The following is a 12,215-nucleotide window of genomic DNA, read 5'->3' as shown; positions in this document are numbered from 1 at the left end:
GTGCGTCGAGCGTGAAACTAACCATGCTAGCAATGTGCAGACGCGTGCACTTGCCTGTCACATTTCGGGAGAGTGCGCATTTCAAATCTGGAGCTGCAGTTTGCCTTCGCTTCTCTCTCTCTCTCTTTTAATTTTCTTTTTTTTTTTTGGAGCCGCGCGGTATGTGACATTGAACACGTACGTGGCTGACACTTTTGCCTAACTTGGCGGGTTTGAGGGTGGACCGGTGATTGTGGGACTCTATGTGACGCATTTCGTTCTAACTCAAAGTCACTACTGCATGGATAGTGCGACAGTCACCGCATGCGCCGCAGGTAGAATTTATTTTTGCGGGATGCAAGTTGCGCGGGACGTGACTTTTGGTTCACGTCTGTAACTTTAGATTACACTACACATCTTGACAGGAACTGCGAAAAACAAAGTAAATGGCAGCTTTTAGTGCGGTTAAACCGAATGTACGAGCGAAAGCCCTTTTTGGCTTCGTTATTGAGTCACAAAATGTATTTAGGTTCCAAATAGATTTTTTTTATTTCCAGAATACGTCATTGTGCTTATGAGGCTGAAAAGTGTTATGTATTTTTTCAATACCATTCACATTTTTGACTCAGCCAGATGTCCAATACACTGGACAACGGGACTTTACCCTGTCAGCTCTCACCTAGCGTGCATGTAATGACGTACTCCAGGCATTGCGGTCAAACTCGTGTTTATTAAGTTTTATTAACTTGCAATAAATGAGCTCTCCTCTACTCAACCAAATTTTCGCCCTTTGGTTCACTTTCTGTGGGCGATTTCAAAACCTTAGTGAAGCAGAAGAACAGCCGACATTTACTAAATAATAATAATAATAATAATAATAATAATAATTATTATTATTATTATTATTATAATAATAATAATAATAATAATAATAATAATAATAATAATAATAATAATAATAATAATAATAATAATAATAATAATAATAATAATAATAATAATAATAATAAATTGATTATTTCATAGAAAACGAAAGACGCAGTACCTGTTCCACTTGTTTTGTGGACACCTGAACAGCGCCGTAAGGGAAGGGAGGAAAGTGGGAGGGAAAACGGAAGAGAGTAAGTGGTGCCGTAGTGGAGGGCTCTGAAATAATTTCGACCACCTCAGGATCTAACGTGCACTGATATGGCGGGGGAGGACGGAGGGTGGCTGATCCTGGCCCTGATGGGGCTGGGGCAGGTAGGTCACCGTCGCTTGAGGCGGGGGCTAGCCTGCCACCGAATTTTTATCTGTCGTTGGCCGTCATTGCACCCGCCACCGCTTAGGTGGTGGACGACGACTGTTGCGGCGCGCATCTTTCTCTCCTTTTCTTCCTTCTCTACTTTCTCTCTTCTTTCCGCACGAGGTAGCGGAGGTGGCTCAGCTACAGAGCCAGTAGCGAGCCCGTGCATTTTCTTTTCCTTCTTCCTACAGCCACAACAACAGCACTGACATGGCACTGCCCACAAGCGCGACTTCGTTTCGCCTCTATAGCAACGCGGCCTTCGGCGGTCGGGATCGAACCCGGGTACTCCGGTACAGTATTCGGGTGTCTTACTACTGCACCACCGCGGTGGCGCAGTTTAGCTTTTTCTTTTTTTAGTTTTACTGCAGAAAAACTTTGTTTTCATGTAGCAGCCCTGTAGTCCACAACAGGCGGAGTCGAGTGTCAGCCAGTCGTGGCAAGTGGCCAGTGGTCTTATCTTGGGTTTCTCCTGTAGATAGTCGAGCCTGCTTTGATGGCAGATAACATTAAGCTTCGTTCGCACTCTCCGTTTCATCCTGGTTCATTCCTTCACCCACGAGGCGACGGGACTTTATCCACAGAGCGTTTAATACCGACTGCGCTACTCTGTGGTTCATAACAAGGCTATCGCAAATCCGCGGTGACAATAATCGGGTTGAGTCCCAGCGCCGAAAGTAGTGGACAACCAAAATCAAACGAAGCTTAGATAAAAGTGAACGCGTGTAAGTTTAAATTTGGCGTTCTGCACGTTTCCTCTTGTAATAACTTTAATAATTATATCAAAGTAATGCTCTAAATGTAGATAGACATAGGGCGAACAGTACTTACTTTACCGGGAGGTGGCATAAAAGTCGGCGCCGCTGAATGCTGCCATTCTGAAACTGTTTTGGCGGGAATTTGAACCACGTATATTTTCAGTCTGCATAGATGGCGCCAGTAGGTGTCCAATATATTGCATAAAGGGGTGTAATGAGGATGAATGCCTTGGTAAAGGAGTACCGTCTCAGTACTTAGTGTTCATTATAATGCTGAAATCCCCATAGCCGGGTTTCAGGAGGATTTATACTTGGTTTAGCTTGACTTTGCTTGGTAGTAAATCACTCGTACGAGGTGTGGTTGTAGTTGGCGCACAAAATATGCAGTCGCAGTGGAAGCCATTGCAAGGCGTTCTTCAGCTTTTCGCTGACTGCAGTCCACTTTTCCTTCCTGCCAGCCTCGCCTGTCGATGTGGATGACATCATTGCTCTCTTCTTGGCCGCAACTCACGCCATTCGGCGGGCCGTATCTCGGGCTTCGACAACTCCCACAAGGGACGTCACTACTGGCGCTACACTCACTTGCACTTGTGTTTGCTTACATTAAGCCTGTCCTTAGGACAGATGACGCCACAGAAACCGCCCACCAATCGCCGCGCCTTGTGATCTGTCAACTACCACTCGCCAGAGGCAAGCTCGTGACCGTGGTGTATGTCGCGCTAGCTGCCATGAGCCACGACGTAGCAATTAGTCCCGCTTGAAACAGATTGCACGAACGAGTCTGCGTGGCCTATAGGGGAAGTGTGTGTCTAACGCATGATCCAAGGGACTTAGAAGGTTGGATTCTGATCTCATCCTCCCGTCTCCATGGCTAAGCCCAATTTGGCAGCGCCTGCCAGCAACTACCAGCTCTTTTTCACTTTTTCGGACACACACACACACACACACACACACACACACACACACACACACACACACACACACACACACACAAACACACACACACACACACACACACACACACACACACACACACACACACACACACACACACACACACACACACACACACACACACACACACACACACACACACACACACACACACACACACACACACACACACACACACACACACACACACACACACACACACACACACACACACACACACACACACACACACACACACACACACACACACACACACACACACACACACACACACACACACACACACACACACGCACGCGCACACACACACGCACACGCACACGCACACGCACACGCACACGCACACGCACACGCACACGCACACACGCACACAGATGCGCGCACACGCACACGCACACAGATGCGCGCACACGCACACACACACACACACACACACAGAGAGAGAAAGAGAGAGAGAGAGAGAGAAGTTATGCACGCTTGCTATTTTTTAGTTACATCTACCATGTTCTTTCCATAACCCTCTGCGCTGTCTTCAACTTAAGTAGAACCTTTTTCTTTAGTCTCCACTTTTCAGCCTCAGTAAGGATACGTGCTCAGCAATGATAAGTATTACTTAGTCAATAAGGAAGAGTGCGACAGTTTATAAATATTATTTATTTAAAACAGATAGGGCTTGCTACAATTGCTCTGCGGTCATAGCTACTTGAACGCTCGCCCACCTGCACTCGGGCAAATGTGTTGCTATGGAAATGATGCCGTGCTTATACCTGCGCGAGTAATGACGACGAAAAAAATAAGGAGGTCCACACACGCGCAGCTCAGGGACTGTTTATGTCGTGCATCCATCTATTTTTTTTTCTTGTTGCTCCCCATCTTGTTCCTGACTGGAGTTGCTTGCAGCCGAGACGCAGCATCCAGTCGCGGTCGTCACAGTGAGCCGCGGCTGTCGGCGCGTGCATGACTAATGCGGCCCCGACATTTCATTAGCGCTGGCAGAGATATGCAGGGTGTCCGCTACGCGCCAGCTGCGTATATCAACGGCGGGTTTCACTGGTGCGAATCGAGACAAATTATTGCCGCCTCTTCCGCCTCGCTGCTTCCACAAGGCAAGATGCGCTAGTAATCTTACGCTGTCCGTCGCATGATAGCTCCCGAACTGCGACTCGCGTCGCAATGACGGATTCCCGGCGTTCTTTTTCCGCGTTTACTAATTTAACAGCCAGCCATCGCTGAGAACAGAAGCTGTTACATTAGTGGCAACTTCCATTACCGCACGTTAGTCGAATGCCTTCTTGAGCGTGCAGTAATTTAAGATAAGGCATTGAGCGCATTCTATTAATCTGCTCCCTCTGTGAGCCTGAAATAAGTTACTTTGTGATGTCTTTCTGTCACTTATAACGTTCTCTTTTCACGTTTATCAGTGATCCGATTAACGATTGTGTCTGTTTCAGTAATTTAATTTTCTGCAGTATGCTAATGCATGATCGACGCTCGGTCTTCGATTTCAAACGTCATTTGAGTGGGAGTTGTGTAAATTTCGAGAGTTCGGGATAGGATGCTCATTTCTGTGACTGCGATGACGTACGCCCGAAACGGTAACAGCAAGTAGTCCGCTCAGTAACGCTTAACTGCCGGACAAAAGCCGCATGTCATCATAATGCACTCCGCATGACTCCGCCGACTAAAAACATCTCTGTGGAAGAATTTCGCCAAGTAAACTGATGGTGCTGAATCATCTTTACTACCGCTAGATTTGCCATGGAAGTGACTGTTTGCTCCGCCAGGGTGACGCAGTGGTTAATAAGGTTTTTCATTCACTCATCACTGTAGCGGAGCACTATAGATCAGAATCCGACCGCCGGCGGCGGCGTTTTGATGGAGGCGAAACGGAGAAGCATCCGTTGGCTGAGCAATGTCAGTGCTTGTTGTTGTTGTGGCTGTGGGAAGAAGCATAAAGAAAATGCACTGGCCTGTTACTGGCTCTGTAGCTGAGCCAACTCCGCTGCGTCGTGCAGACAGAAGAGAAAATAGAGAAGAAAGAAAAAGAAGAGAGATAGAAAGACGCGCGCTGCAACAACAGCCGTCGTCCACCACTGAAGCAGTGGCGAGTGAAATGACGGCCTACAACAGATAAAATTCGGTGGCAGGCTAGCCCCCGCCGCAAGCGGCGGTGACCTACCTGTCCCAGCCCCATCAGGGCCAGGACAAGCCACCCTTCACCGCCTCCTCCAATGTCAGTGCGCGTTAAAAATCCCCAGGTGGTCGAAATTACTCGGCAGCCCTCCACTGCGGCACCTCTTTCTCGCTTCCCGCTTTCACTCCCACCTTCCTCCCTTTCCTTAGATCGCGGTTGAGGTTGCCCACAAAAACAAGTGTAACACCATACTGCCCCTTGCTTTTCCTATAAACCAATTTATATTTATTTAGACGAATGCTCTCATGATTCTATCTTTCTTGCCGGAATGCAACAAGTAGTTTTCAGCTTAAAACTCCTCTTGCTCATAGCCAAAAAGAAAAGATTCTTGAGGAACTGTTAGTTACTGGAAAAAGAGTGGTCTAACTAAAACGAGAAAAACGACCGCATAGTACAGCCAGGTGAAAAGGAAATAAATATCATTCTACCCGCTAAGAACGTAAACAAGGATGTACACAAAGAAAAAAAAGAGCTCGCGGGTTCACTCTGCATCCACTTGCTCTTTACTGAAAGAGTGGCAGTCTAGCGATTCGTCCACTTTAAAATTTTTATGACCAACGTTTTTCCTGGGTGTCGAGCCTCGACAGTAACTTTCCCCCTGAACCGCATTTGCATAATCGTCTGCCATGTAACCCTCGAATGGGCAACTCAATTCAGGTACTATCACCTTTATCGTGCGGCCTCATTATTCTCAGCATAAAATCGCCGCGGCACGTCCCGAGATTGCCGCGCTCTCGAGTTCAAAGCATTTCCTGTCCCCCGAGTTTAACTTAAGTGCGCCCGCAGCTTCGGCGCAGTGTATCCATGCACCTTTCCTCAGAGCCCGCTGCGCTTTAGCGCAAAAGAAGGTTTCTGGCAGCGCAAGGGGACCTGTTTGGGACAATTAGGCCCGCTGCGTAATTTCATGGCCGTAATAATTTGCCGCAGAGACTGCCGCACTAACAGGACCCCGTGCCTCGAGTGTCCTCGGCGTCGCATGCCACGGCTCTTCTTCTCTTCGGGATGCGTGCGGATCGTCTTCACCAGCACTCGACGGAACTATGGTGCTCTATAGCGAAGCCGAGTGGATGTATATAGCACACCCGATATTTCGTGTATGCACTCGCAGCATACTTGGAATCGCGGTAGAGGGAGCTTTATTGACATTCAGGTTCCGGTTGGGCCGGAAAAAAAATGAAAAGTAAAGAAAACAATAACAGGCAACGTTTTTTTTTTTTTTTTTTTTTTTTTTTCGGAACAATTGCAGTTGAGCACTAATGATGAGAAACACTTCTGGGCGCGCCAACGTCAGTCGCTCTAGTTTGTTCGCACGAGAGTAACACATTTGTTCACGGTGATTAATTGAGGCTTAGTTATATAGGGTTTAACGTCCTAAAACGACTCTGGTTGGATAGAATAGCGACAGCGATAGAATACCGTTACAGTACGCTGTAACGGTAACGCTGTTGCGTCCGACTGCGTCTAGGAACAAACGAAGCACATGGTTTGCTCCTGCAAACTCGTCCAGCTTGACTTCGCGACAGGAGGCGGTGTAACAGCTTTAATGGCGGGAGTTCCTGTAAGAATGCTGTCCGCTGAGGAGTGTTACTCGGATTGAGCAGTTCTGAAGGGTTTAATATTAGAAGGCAGTGTGCTATCATTATGAGTTATCTTCTGTTAGTCTGCGCAGTCGATCGCGTTTAAAATAGCTTATTTTTCTATGGCAGTGGCCTAGCAGCGGTATATTAACGTTCACCAATGAGGTCTATAGGACGTACACGAGCTGTACGGCGTATTCATAACTAAGCAGGCTTAATTCTGTGGGAACCGAGATGCTATCAGTCTCTCCTTAGCCGTCCACCGCAGTTGTACTCGTGGTAAAGACGTTGGGCCCTATTAACCGCTCGTTTGATCCTAACGAACTCCCCCCCCCCCCCCCTCCCCCTCCCCCTCCTCTCGTCCCTGGGGTGGGAAGCTGTTCCCACGGCCTACTCTAACCAGCTGAGACTCGAGATTGGATATTTAGGATTCGTCGCCACCGCCTTAATGCGATAGCATACGTGTAGGGCCGCGCCTCAACCGACCGTGATCCATAAATGACCCGGAGCTGAAATAGGGCGCAGATGACAAGCCTTAATCGCCCCATTCACACACCCGAGGCGCTTCAAGGTTGTTTGGAAGTAGCCGATTTATCCATTCATTGCTCTCTGTGAATGTCGCCGCTTTCGCGCTCTTTGTTGACGCGTTTGGGCCAAAAGTTTGGGATCTCGAAGGTATGCAACAAAATACAATGAAGCTAAATCACGCGAGCGTTAATTAAAAGCCGTTGACAGGGCGTCATGGACAGCAGGGAAGCGTCAGTACTATGAGCGGTGCTCGACGGATATGGTTGTCAGTGAGCGAGAGCAGGGATAATGTACGACGATTGCTCCGCCGTTGGCCATTTCGTACAATATTTTCACAATCAATTGACCTCCCGGATTAAGACTGAAATACACGTTTCGGCTCATCGGGACGAGAAATGCATATACTGTTGAAAGTTATGCGTTGCTGATGCCAGGTATGGTTGGCACGAGTGGACTGAGCGAAAACAAAGTGCAGAAAAGCAGCACTATTTTTTCTGCTTTCTTGCTTGCTCGCGTCACTTAGTTTTCTAAACACTACAGAGCTACAGATGTAAGATACAGAATCATGAATAAAATAATGCTTCGTTTTGTTTGTTAGCCAAGCAGCTGTTGGGCCTGAGATCCGTGCAGATTTTCTTACTCTTGGTCTTGTTTAAAGGGCTGTTTCTAAATAACTGTCTGAGGGAGTCAGAATCTGCGCTGCATTTTCCGATATTAACAAGTTAACTCAAAGGCGCAGAAGCTGCCCGGTTCTTTTTGTGTATCCTTTCCAGAAAGAACTTGACACAAGCAGTAACGTCGCAGAAATGTGTTGTTTTATGTACTCTGACTTTAGGATCACTCCATTTGTAGCAATATTGGTTTTCACTAATAAACCATGCCGCTGAAACTTTGATACATAAATATTTTTGATGAACTAGAAATTACGTTTTTGTTGGGTCCGGACTCTGGAGGACAACAGTTATCGTCCAAAAGATTTGAAAAAGAGGGCAGGAAGTGCAGTGTTTCATTAGCGATGAACCGTTGAAAATGGGGACTTTAATGAGATCTTTGTAACGAGTTGTGTAAGGTTCAACTAATACCGTGCGAAATGACACGTCGCACCAAACCGATTCGTGAACTGAGCTACAGCACAGATCGCGCATGACAACTTAATACTGCGTCGACAAATCGGCTACCGAGGTTCTGTTCGCAAATAGCCGCCGTTCGGGCTGGCCTACTGTTGCCGGTTCCCAGGCAGCACAAATCATCGGGCCAATATTGACGATCTGTTGGAAAAGTACGGTCTTGCATCGGGCAAGTACATTGTCAACACACCCCCACGCTGGGCGGCCGATGGTCAGTGCGATAGGGGTTGCAACTGTTCCGGCGTTCAGCGCAGGACCAAATCTGGTTGATCACACATGATCGCAGCTTTGCTTCTCCTGCCCGTTGCTTTATTACGTCAGAACCAGGTATTTTTAAAGCTGCATCGTTTTCGTGGAATGGAGCAAAGGCGGGAGAGACAGGGGAACTCTAAAACGTTAAACGAATCTTGATGACACAACTGATGCAGGTAGTCCGCTGCACGACTTCGGCGCGCACGGTATACAATGAAAAAGCTAATTAGAAAGATTTTGCTTACCGTGGTCCGCGATCCGCCACCGTGACCCTCTAGCGCGCCTGGGCGGGGCGCAAAAGCTGATTGGTCCCGACGCGGCAGGTCTATGTGCTGACATCAAGTATGTGCCGCCATCTATCGGCGTCAAGGAGATCTGGGCATGTGCAATGGATCGCGCGGTGGCGGATCACGGTAGCGGATCACGGCAAGCTAAATATCTCAATTATCCCGCCTGACTTACGCTTGGGGTCACAATAGACATGTACTGTATGAGACCTTGTGATATACGTGCCGTAAATGATGTCTTTCTGGTCAAAGCAAAATGTTTCATGATGGTAAAGGAATAGACCGAAATTCGAAAATTGAAGGGATGATGTTTTCATGACATTTTGTCTTCAAAAGAATGAAGCCCCTCATGGCTTAGGATTTCACACTAAATAACAAAGAAAAAATTCAGGTGGCCTGGAATCCAGTTGTTTGACATCCGTATGGGATGTCGCGATTGGAGTCCGTGTCCAGGTATCACGGCTCCGGGTCCACGAGACGAGGTGAACAAAAGGTGACCTTACACATTATTTACAGTCCTGGTACGACGCAGAACAACATCCGCACGGGGCCGAACGCTACTGACTACACGTGGCTGTTTTCGCACAGCGACGGCCAGGAAGATTCCGCCACGTCCGCTCCGGGCGAGCATCACAGCACTCGACGGACGCTTTCGGCGATCTCTCTCGACAAGTGGCAGCGCGCCTTTTTTATAGGCCTGGAAACCATTGGAACCTGAACTGTCCGATCTGGAGGCCGCTGTTGGCGGCGGCCCAAGGAAGTCCAATAGTGAGCCCGTTGGTCTCAAGATTTGATTCTGCCGCGGCGCGAGGGGGACAGAAAGGGGTCCAGACTTGCCCGACGCTGAAGCTTCTTCTCAGTGCGCTGATGCCATGCGGTGCTCAACACCGGGGCTTGTTGAGGGGCGTCAGGCGCTCGCCGGCACCCGCTCGACTCCAGTCGTCCACCGCAGCTAGAAGCCCTATGATAACAGGGATTATTTACACAGCGCCAAGCTCAAACGCTAGGAAAGCACCGCAGACTTGCTCGATAAAGGCAAACGATATGCCGACCACTTTCATTCGTAACGCGGAGCGGTGACGGGCCTATATGATATAAAAGGCCAGTCGTCGAATGCGAAGGGAAATGTAAAAGGCAGCAAGATGGAAGCTTTAGTATCCCGGACACTCGGGACAATTAGATCATCTCAAAGCACGCAGCTCTTATCGAGATTACCTCTGTCCAGCGCCGTCCGCTTACAACGAGAAGGCCGCGGGGTCGGTGTTCAGTAAGGAGGACCACTTCATTTTTAAAAAGCAAGCCAGAGGAAAATCAAGCCAGTTTTTAATGTAGAGATCCTCCGGTTCTTTGGATTTCGTGCTCCCACGATTCAGCGGTGCAGTGTTGTTAAACCTAGAGTTGGCGAAAGGTAATTGTCGGAACCTGTGTTCAGAAGAGGTTATCAGAACGCTTCGTGGTCTGATGCCAGCTTATGCCCGCTTATCCCAGTTGGAAACAAGAATATCGCTAAAGAAAGGGAAAAAAAAGCGCGGACGTGGTAAAAAGTTTTATCGATTCTACTCGCAGTCGAAGCTTCTGCTATTCCTAGCTTTTCAGGCACTGCACACTTTTAATAAAACATTCTAGGGACAGACTGGAGGAGCAGCTCCACGGTGCCTTCTGCCGGCTTCTCTTTGCATCGGGTCCGGATAATACGTGCCTAGCGTGCTGCTCACCGCGGTGTCCTGGCCATAGACGGAGCTTGTGAGGAGGCCTCTGCTGGGTTGGCGAGCACGTCGGTGCATCAACCGGATTGGCTTGAGAGAGGATGCGAACGATTCATGGTAGCCCCCTATTTTCCCGCATGATCGCGTCATTGGACCGGAACACGCTGATTGGAGTTCCCAATCAACAATACCCCCCCCCCCCCCCCTCCCGCACACACATTTTTCGAATGATCTGTCAGAAAACGGGCAGACAGAATCAACGCGATGCCGTGCTTCTTCTATTCAGACACTACACTTAACTCCGCATCGTGTGTTAGGCGCTGTCTTTATGACTGGAAGTTAGTCTGTTCTATCACTATATTTTAAGACATACGCCTGCTTTCCTCCATCCCTCCTCCGTCCCCTAGTCCACCCTCGTTCTGCGTCATTTCTTGCATCTCAATTCGACCAAGGACTTCGCTCCCTTTGTCCCTAGAAAGTTGTTATTTGAAACGTGTGTATTATGAAATAATTACCTGATTTCGGTTAATTATTCTTGTTGATTAGCGTCGCTGATCACCAAATGTCCTTTGTAGATTTCTTTGTGATCCTAACTTGTTGGGCATAGGTTAAAAAAAAAAGAGAAAACGATATATCCGTGTCAAAAATACGACAAAATATTTTTTGGATTTGTCGTGTAACGTCAGTTTTTTCAGTGGTTCTGTGGCATTTTTGTGTCGTATTTATCTGTGGTCTAGAGATTCGTAGTACCCTTATCTGGAAATTTCCCAAACTTTTTCTGTTACCACAAAATGTGCTGTAGTTACTAGAGGTTAACGGCCAAAAAGCACACGGAAATTTTTTGTCAGAAGAGCAAATGTTTCCGTAGATTTCTTTCTTTTGACTCGCAGGAAACGATTAATTTATATCGAACAGATATGATGTCATCGTTCGACAGCTGCTTTTTGACGGAAAGCTTTCTTTGATATACAATGCCACTTTTAAAAGCTTGCTAAACGTAATCCTAACAACTGTCAAGTCAAGTCAAGTCAAGTCAAGTCACTTTTATTTTCAACATTTTACAATGTTGACGGTCTCCCAGGCAAAAAGCTGTAGGGACAGCTTGACGGGGCCTGGAAACCGGCGGCAGGCAACAGTGACAGCAGTACAAAAAATGAGTACAAGAGATCAGTTGCTACTTGGGAAAAAAAAAAAAACAAAACTGATATTTTATCACAGACATACAAATGAGACGAATGAAGTGAAAATATAAGTTATATCAGGGTGTTATATAAAGACTAGCGTTTACATACACAAAATATTACAACAAACCGATAATTACAACATGACGGACACAAAACTCAATCTACTATGTATATTACACGCGGTACCATTCTACACTGGAAACAGCAAAACACAGGTCAGCCTATAAACATTGAACGTAAAACTTTGCGTGTTAGTACAGCGTTACTAAGAGTGGATAAATTGAACTTATTTAGCAACATTGGCACTGTATAACTTAATGACTGCAGAAGGTAATTTGTTCGGTGGTGCGGAATTGTCCATTTTTCAGGTGCACGTGTTTTAGA

General features: G+C 47.2%; 1 protein-coding gene across 3 annotated transcripts in view; it reads left to right on the top strand.

Moving 5' to 3' along the window:
- Dgk (diacyl glycerol kinase 1) overlaps positions 1–12,215 on the top strand; it is a 523,491-nt gene that overhangs the window by 96,590 nt on the left and 414,686 nt on the right. The gene's annotated exons all lie outside the window — the stretch shown is intronic.

The sequence above is a fragment of the Amblyomma maculatum genome, chromosome 6 (assembly GCF_055883805.1).
Source record: "Amblyomma maculatum isolate TAMU_Amacu chromosome 6, ASM5588380v1, whole genome shotgun sequence".
In the NCBI taxonomy this organism is placed as follows: Eukaryota; Metazoa; Arthropoda; class Arachnida; order Ixodida; family Ixodidae; genus Amblyomma; species Amblyomma maculatum.
Note: the sequence above shows the minus strand (reverse complement) of the source record. Positions and strands in the feature narration are given on the sequence as shown.